The sequence below is a fragment of the Danio rerio genome, chromosome 8 (genome assembly GCF_052040795.2).
Source record: "Danio rerio strain M-AB ecotype USA chromosome 8, GRCz13ab, whole genome shotgun sequence".
NCBI classification, from domain to species: domain Eukaryota; kingdom Metazoa; phylum Chordata; class Actinopteri; order Cypriniformes; family Danionidae; genus Danio; species Danio rerio.
The window spans coordinates 38,996,428-39,011,273 of record NC_141028.1 but is presented as its reverse complement, the minus strand read 5'-3'; positions in this window follow the sequence as shown (position 1 = coordinate 39,011,273).

The window sequence follows — 14,846 nt, the reverse complement described above, 5'->3', positions numbered from 1 at the left end:
CTGGACTTGCAGGATAGGCCCCAGGGTGCCCCCTGGCCCTCCAACTAGGGGCCTCTGACCCCAGCATGCTACCCAGGGGTCCACCTCTCTCCTTGGACTTGCAGCATAGGCCCCAGGGTGAGCCCTGGCCCTCCACCTAGGGGCCTCTGACCCCAGCAAGCCACCCAGCCGTCCACATCCCTCTCTGGACTTGCAGTAGAGGCACCAGGGTGCCCCCTGGGCTTCTACCTTGGGGACTCTGACCCCAGCAAGCTACCCAGGGGTCCACCTCTCTCCATGGACTTGCAATAGAGGCCCCAGGGTGCCGACAGGCCCTCCACCTAGGGACCTCTGACCCCTGCAAGTTACCTATGGGTCCACAACTCTCCCTGGACTTGCAGTAGAGGCCCCAGGGTGCCCCCCGGCCCTCCACCTATAGGCCTCTGACGCCTGCAAGCTACCCAGGGGTCCACCTCTCTCCTTGGACTTGCAGTATAGGCCCCGGGTTGCCCCCTGGCCCTCCACCTAGTGGCCTCTGACCACAGCAAGTTACTCAGGGGTCCACCTCTCTCCCTGGACTTGCAGAATAGGCCCTAGGGTGCCCCCTGGCCTTCTACCTAGGGGCCTCTGACCCCAGCAAGCCACACAGGGGTCCACCTCTCTCCCTGGATTTGCCGTAGAGGCACCAGGGTGCCCCCTGGCCTTCTACCTAGGTTCCTCTGACCCCAGCAAGCTACCCAGGGGTCTACCTCTTTCCCTGGACTTAAAGTATAGGCCTTAGGGTGCCCCCTGGCCCTCCACCTAGGGGCCTCTAACCCCAGCAAGCTACCCAGGGGTCCACCGCTCTCCCCGGACATGCAGTATAGGCCCAAAGGTGCCCCCTGGCCCTCCAACTAGGGGCCTCTGACCCCTGCAAGCTACCCAGGGGTCCACCTCTCTCCCTGGACTTGCAGTATAGGTCCCAGGGTGCCCCCTTGCCCTCCACCCAGGGGCCTCTGACCCCAGCAAGCTACCCAGGGGTATACCGCTCTCTCCGGACTTGCAGTATAGGCCCAAAGGTACCCCCTGGCCCTCCAACTAGGGGCCTCTGACCCCTGCAAGCTACCCAGGGGTCCACATTTCTACCTGGACTTGCAGTATAGGCTCCAGGGTGGCTTCTGCCCCTCCACCTAGGGGCCTAAGACCCCAGCAAGCTACCCAGGGGTCCACATCTCTCCCTGGACTTGCAGTAGAGGCCCCAGGGTGCCCACAGGCCCTCTACCTAGGGGCCTATGACCCCTGCAAGTTACCCAGGGCTCCACAACTCTCCCTGGACTTGCAGTAGAGGCCCCAGGGTGCCCCCTGGCCCTCCACCTAGGGGCCTCCGACCCCAACAAGTTACTCAGGGGTCCACCTTTCTCCCTGGACTTGCAGTATTGGCCCTAGGGTGCACCCTGGCCCTCCACCTAGGGGCCTCTAACTCCAGCAGGCTACCCACGGGTCCACCTCTCTCCCTGGACTTGCAGGATAGGCCCCAGGGTGCCCCCTGGCCCTACAACTAGGTGCCTCTGACCCCAGCAAGCTACCCAGGGGTCCACCTCTCTCCCTGGACTTGCAGTATAGGCCCCAGGATGCCCCCTGGCCCTCTACCTAGGGGCCTCTGACCCCATCAAGCTACCAAGGGGTCCACCTCTTTCCCTGGACTTGCAGTATAGGCCCCAGGGTGCCCCATGACCCTCCATCTAAGGGCCTCTGACCCCTGCAAGCTACCCAGGGGTCCACCTCTGTCCCTGGACTTGCAGTAAAGGCCCCAGGGTGCCCCCTTGCCCTCCACCTAGAGGCCTCTGACCCCAGCAAGCCACCCAGGGGTCCACCTCTCTCCCTGGACTTGCAGTAAAGGCCCCAGGGTGCCCCCTGGCCCTCTACCTAGGGGCCTCTGACCCCAGCAAGCTACTCAGGGGTCCACCTCTCTCCCTGGTCATGCACTATAGGTCCCAGGGTGCCCCCTTGCCCTCCACCCAGGGGCCTCTGACCCCAGCAAGCTACCCAGGGGTCCACCGCTCTCCCCGGACTTGCAGTATAGGCCCAAAGGTGCCCCCTGGCCCTCCAACTAGGGGCCTCTGACCCCTGCAAGCTACCCAGGGGTCCGCATCTCTCCCTGGACTTGCAGTAGAGGCCCCAAAGTGCCCACAGGCCCTCCACCTAGAGGCCTCTGATGCCTGCAAGTTACCCAGGGCTGCACAACTCTCCCTGGACTTGCAGTAGAGGCCCCAGGGTGCCCCCTGGCCCTCCACATAGGGGCATCTGACCCCTACAAGCTACCCAGGGGTCCACCTCTCTCCCTGGACTTGCAGTATAGGTCCCAGGGTGCCCCCTTGCCCTCCACCCAGGGGCCTCTGACCCCTGCAAGCTACCCAGGGGTCCACCGCTCTCTCCGGACTTGCAGTATAGGCCCAAAGATACCCCCTGGCCCTCCAACTAGGGGCCTCTGACCCCTGCAAGCTACCCAGGGGTCCACCTTTCTACCTGGACTTGCAATATAGGCTCCAGGGTGGCTTCTGCCCCTCCACCTAGGGGCCTAAGACCCCAGCAAGCTACCCAGGGGTCCACATCTCTCCCTGGACTTGCAGTAGAGGCCCCAGGGTGCCCACAGGCCCTCTACCTAGGGGCCTATGACCCCTGCAAGTTACCCAGGGCTCCACAACTCTCCCTGGACTTGCAGTAGAGGCCCCAGGGTGCACCCTGGCCCTCCACCTAGGGGCCTCTGACCCCAACAAGTTACTCAGGGGTCCACCTTTCTCCCTGGACTTGCAGTATTGGCCCTAGGGTGCACCCTGGCCCTCCACCTATGGGCCTCTAACTCCAGCAGGCTACCCACGGGTCCACCTCTCTCCCTGGACTTGCAGGATAGGCCCCAGGGTGCCCCCTGGCCCTACAACTAGGGGCCTCTGACCCCAGCAAGCTACCCAGGGGTCCACCTCTCTCCCTGGACTTGCAGTATAGGCCCCAGGATGCCCCCTGGGCCTCTACCTAGGGGCCTCTGACCCCATCAAGCTACCAAGGGGTCCACCTCTCTCCCTGGACTTGCAGTATAGGCCCCAGGGTGCCCCATGACACTCCATCTAAGGGCCTCTGACCCCTGCAAGCTACCCAGGGGTCCACCTCTGTCCCTGGACTTGCAGTAAAGGCCCCAGGGTGCCCCCTTGCCCTCCACCTAGAGGCCTCTGACCCCAGCAAGCCACCCAGGGGTCCACCTCTCTCCCTGGACTTGCAGTAAAGGCCCCAGGGTGCCCCATGGCCATCCACCTAAGGGCCTCTGACCCCTGCAAGCTACCCAGGGGTCCACCTCTCTCCCTGGACTTGCAGTAGAGGCCCCAGGGTGCCCCCTTGCCCTCCACCTAGTTGCCTCTGACCCCAGCAAGACACTTCAGGGGTCCACCTCTTTCCCTGGACATAAAGTATAGGCCTTAGGGTGCCCCCTGGCCCTCCACCTAGTGGCCTCTTTCCCCAGCATGCTACCCAGGGGTCCACCTCTTTCCCTGGACTTGCAGTAGAGGCCCCAGGGTGCCCCCTGGCCCTCCACCTAGGGGCCTCTGACCTCAGCAAGATACTCAGGGGTCCACCTCTCTCCCTGGACTTGCAGTATAGGCCCTAGGGTGCCCCCTGGCCCTCCACCTAGGGGCCTCTGATGCCTGCAAGTTACCCAGGGCTGCACAACTCTCCCTGGACTTGCAGTAGAGGCCCCAGGGTGCCCCCTGGCCCTCCACATAGGGGCATCTGACCCCTACAAGCTACCCAGGGGTCCACCTCTCTCCCTGGACTTGCAGTATAGGTCCCAGGGTGCCCCCTTGCCCTCCACCCAGGGGCCTCTGACCCCAGCAAGCCACCCAGGTGTCCACCTCTCTCCCTGGACTTGCAATGGAGGCCCCAGGGTGCTCCCTTGCCCTCCACCTAGGGGCCTCTGACACCAGCAAGCTACCCAGGGGTCCACATCTCTCCCTGGACTTGCAGGATAGCCCCCAGGGTGCCCCCAGTAGCTCCACCTAGGGGCTTAAGACACCAGCAAGCTACCCAGGGGTCCACCTCTCTCCCTGGTCATGCACTATAGGTCCCAGGGTGCCCCCTTGCCCTCCACCCAGGGGCCTCTGACCCCAGCAAGCTACCCCGGGGTCCATCTCTCTTCCTGGACTTGCAGTATAGGTCCCAGGGTGCCCCCTTGCCCTCTACCCAGGGGGCCTCTGACCCCAGCAAGCTACCCAGGGGTCCACCGCTCTCCCCGGACTTGCAGTATAGGCCCAAAGGTGCCCCCTGGCCCTCCAACTAGGGGCCTCTGACCCCTGCAAGCTACCCAGGGGTCCGCATCTCTCCCTGGACTTGCAGTAGAGGCCCCAGGATGCCCCCTGGCCCTCCACCTAGGGGCCTCTGACCTCAGCAAGATACTCAGGGGTCCACCTCTCTCCCTGGACTTGCAGTATAGGCCCTAGGGTGCCCCCTGGCCCTCCACCTAGGGGCCTCTGATGCCTGCAAGTTACCCAGGGCTGCACAACTCTCCCTGGACTTGCAGTAGAGGCCCCAGGGTGCCCCCTGGCCCTCCACATAGGGGCATCTGACCCCTACAAGCTACCCAGGGGTCCACCTCTCTCCCTGGACTTGCAGTATAGGTCCTAGGGTGCCCCCTTGCCCTCCACCCAGGGGCCTCTGACCCCAGCAAGCCACCCAGGTGTCCACCTCTCTCCCTGGACTTGCAATGGAGGCCCCAGGGTGCTCCCTTGCCCTCCACCTAGGGGCCTCTGACACCAGCAAGCTACCCAGGGGTCCACATCTCTCCCTGGACTTGCAGGATAGCCCCCAGGGTGCCCCCAGTAGCTCCACCTAGGGGCCTAAGACACCAGCAAGCTACCCAGGGGTCCACCTCTCTCCCTGGTCATGCACTATAGGTCCCTGGGTGCCCCCTTGCCCTCCACCCAGGGGCCTCTGACCCCAGCAAGCTACCCCGGGGTCCATCTCTCTTCCTGGACTTGCAGTATAGGTCCCAGGGTGCCCCCTTGCCCTCTACCCAGGGGCCTCTGACCCCAGCAAGCTACCCAGGGGTCCACCGCTCTCCCCGGACTTGCAGTATAGGCCCAAAGGTGCCCCCTGGCCCTCCAACTAGGGGCCTCTGACCCCTGCAAGCTACCCAGGGGTCCGCATCTCTCCCTGGACTTGCAGTAGAGGCCCCAAAGTGCCCACAGGCCCTCCACCTAGAGGCCTCTGACGCCTGCAAGTTACCCAGGGCTGCACAACTCTCCCTGGACTTGCAGTAGAGGCCCCAGGGTGCCCCCTGGCCCTCCACATAAGGGCATCTGACCCCTACAAGCTACCCAGGGGTCCACCTCTCTCCCTGGACTTGCAGTATAGGTCCCAGGGTGCCCCCTTGCCCTCCACCCAGGGGCCTCTGACCCCAGCAAGCTACCCAGGGGTCCACCGCTCTCTCCGGACTTGCAGTATAGGCCCAAAGGTACCCCATGGCCCTCCAACTAGGGGCCTCTGACCCCTGCAAGCTACCCAGGGGTCCACATTTCTACCTGGACTTGCAGTATAGGCTCCAGGGTGGCTTCTGCCCCTCCACCTAGGGGCCTAAGACCCCAGCAAGCTACCCAGGGGTCCACATCTCTCCCTGGACTTGCAGTAGAGGCCCCAGGGTGCCCACAGGCCCTCTACCTAGGGGCCTATGACCCCTGCAAGTTACCCAGGGCTCCACAACTCTCCCTGGACTTGCAGTAGAGGCCCCAGGGTGCCCCCTGGCCCTCCACCTAGGGGCCTCCGACCCCAACAAGTTACTCAGGGGTCCACCTTTCTCCCTGGACTTGCAGTATTGGCCCTAGGGTGCACCCTGGCCCTCCACCTAGGGGCCTCTAACTCCAGCAGGCTACCCACGGGTCCACCTCTCTCCCTGGACTTGCAGGATAGGCCCCAGGGTGCCCCCTGGCCCTACAACTAGGTGCCTCTGACCCCAGCAAGCTACCCAGGGGTCCACCTCTCTCCCTGGACTTGCAGTATAGGCCCCAGGATGCCCCCTGGCCCTCTACCTAGGGGCCTCTGACCCCATCAAGCTACCAAGGGGTCCACCTCTTTCCCTGGACTTGCAGTATAGGCCCCAGGGTGCCCCATGACCCTCCATCTAAGGGCCTCTGACCCCTGCAAGCTACCCAGGGGTCCACCTCTGTCCCTGGACTTGCAGTAAAGGCCCCAGGGTGCCCCCTTGCCCTCCACCTAGAGGCCTCTGACCCCAGCAAGCCACCCAGGGGTCCACCTCTCTCCCTGGACTTGCAGTAAAGGCCCCAGGGTGCCCCCTGGCCCTCTACCTAGGGGCCTCTGACCCCAGCAAGCTACTCAGGGGTCCACCTCTCTCCCTGGTCATGCACTATAGGTCCCAGGGTGCCCCCTTGCCCTCCACCCAGGGGCCTCTGACCCCAGCAAGCTACCCAGGGGTCCACCGCTCTCCCCGGACTTGCAGTATAGGCCCAAAGGTGCCCCCTGGCCCTACAACTAGGGGCCTCTGACCCCTGCAAGCTACCCAGGGGTCCGCATCTCTCCCTGGACTTGCAGTAGAGGCCCCAAAGTGCCCACAGGCCCTCCACCTAGAGGCCTCTGATGCCTGCAAGTTACCCAGGGCTGCACAACTCTCCCTGGACTTGCAGTAGAGGCCCCAGGGTGCCCCCTGGCCCTCCACATAGGGGCATCTGACCCCTACAAGCTACCCAGGGGTCCACCTCTCTCCCTGGACTTGCAGTATAGGTCCCAGGGTGCCCCCTTGCCCTCCACCCAGGGGCCTCTGACCCCAGCAAGCTACCCAGGGGTCCACCGCTCTCTCCGGACTTGCAGTATAGGCCCAAAGATACCCCCTGGCCCTCCAACTAGGGGCCTCTGACCCCTGCAAGCTACCCAGGGGTCCACCTTTCTACCTGGACTTGCAATATAGGCTCCAGGGTGGCTTCTGCCCCTCCACCTAGGGGCCTAAGACCCCAGCAAGCTACCCAGGGGTCCACATCTCTCCCTGGACTTGCAGTAGAGGCCCCAGGGTGCCCACAGGCCCTCTACCTAGGGGCCTATGACCCCTGCAAGTTACCCAGGGCTCCACAACTCTCCCTGGACTTGCAGTAGAGGCCCCAGGGTGCACCCTGGCCCTCCACCTAGGGGCCTCTGACCCCAACAAGTTACTCAGGGGTCCACCTTTCTCCCTGGACTTGCAGTATTGGCCCTAGGGTGCACCCTGGCCCTCCACCTATGGGCCTCTAACTCCAGCAGGCTACCCACGGGTCCACCTCTCTCCCTGGACTTGCAGGATAGGCCCCAGGGTGCCCCCTGGCCCTACAACTAGGGGCCTCTGACCCCAGCAAGCTACCCAGGGGTCCACCTCTCTCCCTGGACTTGCAGTATAGGCCCCAGGATGCCCCCTGGGCCTCTACCTAGGGGCCTCTGACCCCATCAAGCTACCAAGGGGTCCACCTCTCTCCCTGGACTTGCAGTATAGGCCCCAGGGTGCCCCATGACACTCCATCTAAGGGCCTCTGACCCCTGCAAGCTACCCAGGGGTCCACCTCTGTCCCTGGACTTGCAGTAAAGGCCCCAGGGTGCCCCCTTGCCCTCCACCTAGAGGCCTCTGACCCCAGCAAGCCACCCAGGGGTCCACCTCTCTCCCTGGACTTGCAGTAAAGGCCCCAGGGTGCCCCATGGCCATCCACCTAAGGGCCTCTGACCCCTGCAAGCTACCCAGGGGTCCACCTCTCTCCCTGGACTTGCAGTAGAGGCCCCAGGGTGCCCCCTTGCCCTCCACCTAGTTGCCTTTGACCCCAGCAAGACACCTCAGGGGTCCACCTCTTTCCCTGGACATAAAGTATAGGCCTTAGGGTGCCCCCTGGCCCTCCACCTAGTGGCCTCTTTCCCCAGCATGCTACCCAGGGGTCCACCTCTTTCCCTGGACTTGCAGTAGAGGCCCCAGGGTGCCCCCTGGCCCTCCACCTAGGGGCCTCTGACCTCAGCAAGATACTCAGGGGTCCACCTCTCTCCCTGGACTTGCAGTATAGGCCCTAGGGTGCCCCCTGGCCCTCCACCTAGGGGCCTCTGACCCCAGCAGGCTACCCACGGGTCCACCTCTCTCCCTGGACCTGCAGGATAGGCCCCATGGTGCCCCCTGGCCCTACACCTAGGGACCTCTGATCCCAGCAAGCTACCCAGGGGTCCACTTGTATCCCTGGACTTGCAGTATAGGCCCCCGGTGCCCCCTGGCCCTCTATCTAGGGGCCTCTGACCCCATCAAGCTACCAAGGGGTCCACCTCTCTCCCTGGACTTGCAGTAGAGGCCCCAGGGTGCCCCCTGGCCTTCTACCTAGGGGCATCTGACCCCAGCAAGCTACCCAGGGGTCTACCTCTTTCCCTGGACATAAAGTATAGGCCTTAGGGTGCCCCCTTGCCCTCCACCTAGTGGCCTCTGAACCCAGCATGCTACCCAGGGGTCAACATCTCTCACTGGACTTGCAGCACAGGCCCCAGGGTGAGCCCTGGCCCTCCACATAGGGGCCCCTGACCCCAGCAAGCTACCCAGGGGTCCACCTGTCTCCCTGGACTTGCAGTAGAGAGCCCAGGGTGCCCCCTGGAGCTCCACCTAGGGGCCTAAAACCCTTGCAAGCTACCCAGGTGTCCACCTCTCTCCCTGGACTTGCAGTGGAGGCCCCAGGGTGCTCCCTTGCCCTACATATAGGGGCCTCTGACCCCAGCAAGCTACCCAGGGATCCACCTCTCTCCCTGGACTTGCAGTATAGGCCCCAGGGTGCCCCCTGGCCCTACACCTAGGGACCTCTGACCCCAGCAAGCTACCCTTGGGTCCACCTCTCTCCCTGGACTTGCAGTATAGGCCCCAGGGTGCCCCATGGCCCTCCACCTAAGGGCCTCTGACCCCTGCAAGCTACCCAGGGGTCCACCTCTCTCCATGGACTTGCAGTAGAGGCCCCAGGGTGCCCCCTTGCCATCCACCTAGCGGCCTCCGACCCCAGCAAGCCACCCAGGGGTCCACCTCTCTCCCTGGACTTGCAGTAGAGGCCCCAGGGTGCCCCCTGGCCTTCTACCTAGGGGCCTCTGACCCCAGCAAGCTACCCAGGGGTCAACCTCTCTCCCTGGACTTGCAGTATAGGCCCCAGGGTGCCCCATGGCCCTCCACCTAAGGGCCTCTCACCCCTGCAAGCTACCCAGAGGTCCACCTCTCTTCCTGGACTTGCAGTAGAGGCCCCAGGGTACCCCCTTGCCCTACACCTAGGGGCCTCTGACCCCAGCAAGCCACCCAGGGGTCCACCTCTCTCCCTGGACTTGCAGTAGAGGCCCCAGGGTACCCCCTGGCCTTCTACCTAGGGGCCTCTGACCCCAGCAAGCTACCCAGTGGTCTACCTCTTTCCCTGGACATAAAGTATAGGCCTTAGGGTGCCCCCTGGCCCTCCACCTAGGGGCCTCTGACCCCAGCAGGCTACCCACGGGTCCATCTCTCTCCCTGGACTTGCAGGTTAGGCCCCAGGGTGCCCCCTGGCCCTACACCTAAGGGCCTTTGACTACAGCAGGCTACCCAGGGGTCCATTTCTATCCCTGGACTTGCAGTATAGGCTCCAGGGTGCCTTTTTCCCCTCCACCTAGGGGCCTAAGACCCCAGCAAGCTACCCACGGGTCCACCTCTCTCCCTGGGCTTGCAGGATAGGCCCCAGGGTGCCCCCTGGCCCTACACCTAGGGGCCTCTGACCCCAGCCAGCTACCCAGTGGTCCACCTCTCTCTCTGGACTTGCAGTATAGGCCCTAGGGTGCCCCCTGGAGCTCCACCTAGGGGCCTAAGACCCCAGCAAGCTACCCAGGTGTCCACCTCTCTCCCTGTACTTGCAGTAGAGGCCCCAGGGTGCTCCCTTGCCCTACACCTAGGGGCCTCTGACCCCAGCAAGCTACCCAGGGATCCACCTCTCTCCCTGGACTTGCAGTGGAGGCTCCAGGGTGCCCCCTAGCCCTACACCTAGGGGCCTCTGACCCCAGCAAGCTACCCATGGGTCCACCTCTCTCCCTGGACTTGCAGTATAGGCCTCAGGGTGCCCCATGGCCCTCCACCTAAGGGCCTCTGACCCCTGCAAGCTACCCAGGGGTCCAACTGTCTCCCTGGACTTGCAGTAGAGTTCCCAGGTGCCCCCTTGCCCTCCACCTAGCGGCCTCCGACCCCAGCAAGCCACCCAGGGGTCCACCTTTCTCCCTGGACTTGCAGTAGAGGCCCCAGGGTGCGCCCTGGCCTTCTACCTAGGGGCCTCTGACCCCAGCAAGCTACCCAGAGTCAACCTCTCTCCCTGGACTTGCAGTATAGGCCCCAGGGTGCCCTATGGCCCTTCACCTAAGGGCCTCTGACTCCTGCAAGCTACCCAGGGGTCCACCTCTCTCCCTGGACTTGCAGTAGAGGCCACAGGGTGCCCCCTTGCCCTCCACCTAGGGGCCTCTGACCCCAGCAAGCCACCCAGGGGTCCACCTCTCTCCCTGGACTTGTAGTAGAGGCCCCAGGGTACCCCCTGGCCTTCTACCTAGGGGCCTCTGACCCGAGCAAGCTACCCAGGGGTCTACCTCTTTCCCTGGACATAAAGTATAGGCCTTAGGGTGCCCCCTGGCCCTCCACCTAGCGGCCTCTGACCCCAGCAGGCTACCCACGGGTCCACCTCTCTCCCTGAACTTGCAGGTTAGGCCCCAGGGTGCCCCCTGGCCCTCCACCTAGGGGCCTAAGACCCCAGCAAGCTACCCAGGGGTCCACCTCTCTCCCTGGTCATGCACTATAGGTCCCAGGGTGCCCCCTTGCCCTCCACCCAGGGGCCTCTGACCCCAGCAAGCTACCCAGGGGTCCACCGCTCTCCCCGGACTTGCAGTATAGGCCCAAAGGTGCCCCCTGGCCCTCCAACTAGGGGCCTCTGACCCCTGCAAGCTACCCAGGGGTCCGCATCTCTCCCTGGACTTGCAGTAGAGGCCCCAAAGTGCCCACAGGCCCTCCACCTAGAGGCCTCTGATGCCTGCAAGTTACCCAGGGCTGCAAAACTCTCCCTGGACTTGCAGTAGAGGCCCCAGGGTGCCCCCTGGCCCTCCACATAGGGGCATCTGACCCCTACAAGCTACCCAGGGGTCCACCTCTCTCCGTGGACTTGCAGTATAGGTCCCAGGGTGCCCCCTTGCCCTCCACCCAGGGGCTTCTGACCCCAGCAAGCTACCCAGGGGTCCACCGCTCTCTCCGGACTTGCAGTATAGGCCCAAAGGTACCCCCTGGCCCTCCAACTAGGGGCCTCTGACCCTTGCAAGCTACCCAGGGGTCCACCTTTCTACCTGGACTTGCAGTATAGGCTCCAGGGTGGCTTCTTCCCCTCCACCTAGGGGCCTAAGACCCCAGCAAGCTACCCAGGGGTCCACATCTCTCCCTGGACTTGCAGTAGAGGCCCCAGGGTGCCCACAGGCCCTCTACCTAGGGGCCTATGACCCCTGCAAGTTACCCAGGGCTCCACAACTCTCCCTGGACTTGCAGTAGAGGCCCCAGGGTGCCCCCTGGCCCTCCACCTAGGGGCCTCTGACCCCAACAAGTTACTCAGGGGTCCACCTTTCTCCCTGGACTTGCAGTATTGGCCCTAGGGTGCACCCTGGCCCTCCACCTATGGGCCTCTAACTCCAGCAGGCTACCCACGGGTCCACCTCTCTCCCTGGACTTGCAGGATAGGCCCCAGGGTGCCCCCTGGCCCTACAACTAGGGGCCTCTGACGCCAGCAAGCAACCCAGGGGTCCACCTCTCTCCCTGGACTTGCAGTATAGGCCCCAGGATGCTCCCTGGCCCTCTACCTAGGGGCCTCTGACCCCATCAAGCTACCAAGGGGTCCACCTCTCTCCCTGGACTTGCAGTATAGGCCCCAGGGTGCCCCATGACACTCCATCTAAGGGCCTCTGACCCCTGCAAGCTACCCAGGGGTCCACCTCTGTCCCTGGCCTTGCAGTAAAGGCCCCAGGGTGCCCCCTTGCCCTCCACCTAGAGGCCTCTGACCCCAGCAAGCCACCCAGGGGTCCACCTCTCTCCCTGGACTTGCAGTAAAGGCCCCAGGGTGCCCCATGGCCATCCACCTAAGGGCCTCTGACCCCTGCAAGCTACCCAGGGGTCCACCTCTCTCCCTGGACTTGCAGTAGAGGCCCCAGGGTGCCCCCTTGCCCTCCACCTAGTTGCCTCTGACCCCAGCAAGACACCCAGGGGTCCACCTCTTTCCCTGGACATAAGTATAGGCCTTAGGGTGCCCCCTGGCCCTCCACCTAGTGGCCTCTGTCCCCAGCATGCTACCCAGGGGTCCACCTCTCTCCCTGGACTTGCAGTAGAGGCCCCAGGGTGCCCCTTGGCCCTCCACCTAGGGGCCTCTGACCCCAGCAAGCTACCCAGGGGTCCACATCTCTCCCTGGACTTGCAGTAGAGGCCCCAGGGTGCCCACAGGCCCTCTACCTAGGGGCCTATGACCCCTGCAAGTTACCCAGGGCTCCACAACTCTCCCTGGACTTGCAGTAGAGGCCCCAGGGTGCCCCCTGGCCCTCCACCTAGGGGCCTCTGACCCCAACAAGTTACTCAGGGGTCCACCTTTCTCCCTGGACTTGCAGTATTGGCCCTAGGGTGCACCCTGGCCCTCCACCTATGGGCCTCTAACTCCAGCAGGCTACCCACGGGTCCACCTCTCTCCCTGGACTTGCAGGATAGGCCCCAGGGTGCCCCCTGGCCCTACAACTAGGGGCCTCTGACGCCAGCAAGCTACCCAGGGGTCCACCTCTCTCCCTGGACTTGCAGTATAGGCCCCAGGATGCTCCCTGGCCCTCTACCTAGGGGCCTCTGACCCCATCAAGCTACCAAGGGGTCCACCTCTCTCCCTGGACTTGCAGTATAGGCCCCAGGGTGCCCCATGACACTCCATCTAAGGGCCTCTGACCCCTGCAAGCTACCCAGGGGTCCACCTCTGTCCCTGGCCTTGCAGTAAAGGCCCCAGGGTGCCCCCTTGCCCTCCACCTAGAGGCCTCTGACCCCAGCAAGCCACCCAGGGGTCCACCTCTGTCCCTGGCCTTGCAGTAAAGGCCCCAGGGTGCCCCCTGGCCCTACACCTAGGGACCTCTGACCCCAGCAAGCTACCCAGGGGTCCACTTGTATCCCTGGACTTGCAGTATAGGCCCCCGGTGCCCCCTGGCCCTCTACCTAGGGGCCTCTGACCCCATCAAGCTACCAAGGGGTCCACCTCTCTCCCTGGACTTGCAGTAGAGGCCACAGGGTGCCCCCTTGCCCTCCAACTAGGGGCCTCTGACCCTAGCAAGCCACCCAGGGGTCCACCTCTCTCCCTGGACTTGTAGTAGAGGCCCCAGGGTACCCCCTGGCCTTCTACCTAGGGGCCTCTGACCCGAGCAAGCTACCCAGGGGTCTACCTCTTTCCCTGGACATAAAGTATAGGCCTTAGGGTGCCCCCTGGCCCTCCACCTAGGGGCCTCTGACCCCAGCAGGCTACCCACGGGTCCACCTCTCTCCCTGAACTTGCAGGTTAGGCCCTAGGGTGCCCCCTGGCCCTACACCTAGGGGCCTCTGACCCCAGCCAGCTACCCAGTGGTCCACCTCTTTCTCTGGACTTGCAGTATAGGCCCTAGGGTGCCCCCTTGAGCTCCACCTAGGGGCCTAAGACCCCAGCAAGCTACCCAGTTGTCCACCTCTCTCCCTGGACTTGCAGTAGAGGCCCCAGGGTGCCCACTGGAGCTCCACCTAGGGGCCTCTGACAACAGCAAGCTACCCAGGGGTCCACCTCTCTCCTTGGACATGCAGTATAGGCTCCAGGGTGGCTTCTGCCCCTCCACCTAAGGGTTATACCCCAGCAAGCTACCCAGGGGTCCACATCTCTCCCTGGACTTGCAGTAGAGGCCCCAGGGTGCCCACAGGCCCTCCACCTAGGGGCCTCTGACCCCTACAAGCTACCCAGGGTTCCACCTCTCTCCCTTCACTTGCAGTATAGGTCCCAGGGTGCCTCCTTGCCCTCCACTCAGGGGCCTCTGACCCCAGCAAGCTACCCAGGGGTCCAACTCTCTCCCTTGACTTGCAGTATAGGCCCCAGGGTGCCCCATTGCCCTCCACCTAGGGGCCTCTGATCCCTGCAAGCTACCCTGGGGTCCACCTTTCTCCCTGGACCTCTAGTATAGGCCCCAGGGTGCCCTTTTGCCCCTCCAACTAGGGGCCTAAGACCCCAGCAAGCTACCCAGGGGTCAACCTCTCTCCCTGGACTTGCAGTAGAGGCCCCAGGGTGCCCACAGGCCCTCCACCTAGGGGCGTCTGACCCCTGCAAGTTACCCAGGGGTCCACAACTCTCCCTGGACTTTCAGAAGAGGCCCCAGGGTGCCCCCTGGCCCTCCACCTAGGGCCCTCTGACCCCTGCAAGCTACCCAGGGGTCCACCTCTCTCATTGGACTTGCAGTTTAGGCCCCGGGGTGCCCCCTGGCCCTCCACCTAGGGGCCTCTGACTCCAGCAAGTTACTCAGGGGTCCACCTCTCTCCCTGGACTTGCAGTATAGGTCCCAGGGTGCCCACAGGCCCTCCACCTATGGGCCTCTGACCCCTGCAAGTTACCCAGGGCTCCACAACTCTCCCTGGACTTGCAGTGGAGGCCCCAGGGTGCCCCCTGGCCCTCCACCTAGGGGCCTCTGACCCCTGCAAGCTACCCAGGGGTCCACTTCTCTCCCTGGACTTGCAGTATAGGTCCCAGGGTGCCCCCTTGCCCTCCACCTAGGGGCCTCTGACCCCAGCATGCTACCCAGGGGTCCACCTCTCTCCCTGGACTTGCAGCACAGGCCCCAGGGTGAGCCCTGGC